The following is a 2,295-nucleotide window of genomic DNA, read 5'->3' as shown; positions in this document are numbered from 1 at the left end:
AAAATCGCTAGAGAAAAAAAAAAGATCACATTTAAAGAAAACACATCAGAATAATGGCAGACTTCTGTTAACAAAGCATGAACTCAAGAAGACAATGGAGCAGAGTACTTCATGCCCTCCATGCAAACAAAGTCAAGCCCAGACTACTATACCCTGCAAACTCTCTTTAAAGTTTGATGGATGAGTGAAATATTCCTTGACAAAGAACAATTAAAAAATTTCAGGATGACAATTCAAACAACACAGACTACTAAAAGATGCTCTAGAGAAGGAAAAAAATGATCAGAGCTCCATGAACAAGAATGGAAAAAAAAAACACTAAATAAGGCAAAAAATTAAACATAGGAGGAAGAGGAGTAAACAACACCAGGCAAATAGCATGTCAATCTTGTCAATACATCTCAATTGTAACTATCAATGTAAATGGACTCAATTCACTAATTAAAAGAAATAGATTGGCACTGTGGATTAGGAAACAAAATCCAACAATGTGCTGTATACATGAAACACACTTAACTCATAAAGAAATTCATAGGCTGAAAGTCAAAGGATGGAAAACAATAACACACATGCAAGCACCTCAGAAAAAAGCAGGGGTAGCGATCCTGTTTTCAGATAGTCTCAACATCAAACCAAGAATGATCAATCAAAATAAAGAAGGTCATTGTATACTCATTAGGAGAAAAATTCAAGAGAAAGCGGTAACAGTCATAAATATTTATGCACCAAACAAAGGGACCACCCAACTATATAAGAAAAACCTTAATGGACATGAAAGTTCTAATATTCAATACCAGGTAACATGACAATAATGACCCTACTCTTCCAGTACCAATTCTATTGTAGTCTGAGGTTTTGCAAAGATGGAACAATTTCACAAAAGACAGATAGTTTATATAAATATTTTATAATAATCACCAGTTTATCTTAGTTTCTTGAAAAGAAAAGTTTGTGCTAATATTGTTTGGACAATATTTATTGTTTATTCTTGTACACTGAGTAACTACTATGGAGATAACAATGCATAACATATTAATTATTGTTAGTCTCCTTTTAGCTGTTTATGAAATTCTGCATTATTTTCATTTTTAATTTTTCTATTTAAATTAAAATGAAAAGGCATTTTGTTCTTTTATAATGTAACTATATCATGTTGTTAGAATGGTACCTTAAATCATGAATAGATGTTTGCAACAATTTGGTTCATAAACACAAGCGTTTGTAAAATTTTGTTTTTGTTTCCAAACTCTGCATCAAGTGAAAATTTGACTGTGGTTTTTCCCCAAACAAACATACACTTACTCTTCAGAATGTCAGAATAAGTCAATTGGCAACTGAGGTACCATTGTAAATTAAATATATGGGACATATTTATCAAAATTCCAGTACATTTTTCTATACTACTCACTTATGATCATTCATTACTTAATTCAATGAGTGATAATATTTTTTATTAATTTCATTGAGAAAAATAATATTGAGACAGTTTGAAAATGATTAATAGCACAGTTTTAATAGTTAATACATTGTGCATTGTTATCTTCTCAGTGGTTATCCATGGTACAAGATGCAGACATGATATCTGCTCCAAATACTACTGGTTCAAATCATTCTTCTCATTGAATAAAGTGAAACTAGCTGTACAACTATCGTAACTATTCTGTATATACAGATACAAAATGGTCCATCCTTTGTGTCTCATTTTTTTTGTTTAGTCCTGTCAGAGGTGGGTATTCCATTGCTATCTAAATACTATAGATGCGTGACTGATACTGACTGTGGCTGTTAACACAATGCTCTCAACTTAAATTGAGATTTGTGTAGCACAGAAATGAGAAGCTTTATCTACCGAAGTTCATTCCCTGTGATCTGTCCTGTAATACTGAAGAGTAGTAAGAAATTGATTGTCCTGTAGGTTTTTTGCAGAGTAAAATTAATAATGTAAATTATTTAATTTATACAATAAAATGCATTTTGGCTGTCTGTAATAATCTATTAAATGTTGGAAAGAAGACAACTGAGAAGCAACCAGAATAGAATAGATGAAGAAAATGGAGGGCATTAAGAGAATGATAGGAGCAGGAAAATGAAAGAGCCTGTAATTATCAGAAGGGTGTCATGTCAGAGTGTGTTAGTAAATGTTTTATACACGGTTCATCAGATAAAAATTTTTAGTCTTGGTCATAAGGACAAGAATGCTCTTCAACACAACTCCTGGCTCCAACATTTATCATCCAAGTGACCTTTCAAAAATCTGTTTCCTCATTGCAAAAATGAAATAATATATAAACTATA

This window comes from Octodon degus, unplaced genomic scaffold, assembly GCF_000260255.1.
Source record: "Octodon degus isolate 3935 unplaced genomic scaffold, OctDeg1.0 scaffold00457, whole genome shotgun sequence".
Classification (NCBI taxonomy): domain Eukaryota; kingdom Metazoa; phylum Chordata; class Mammalia; order Rodentia; family Octodontidae; genus Octodon; species Octodon degus.
Note: the sequence above shows the minus strand (reverse complement) of the source record.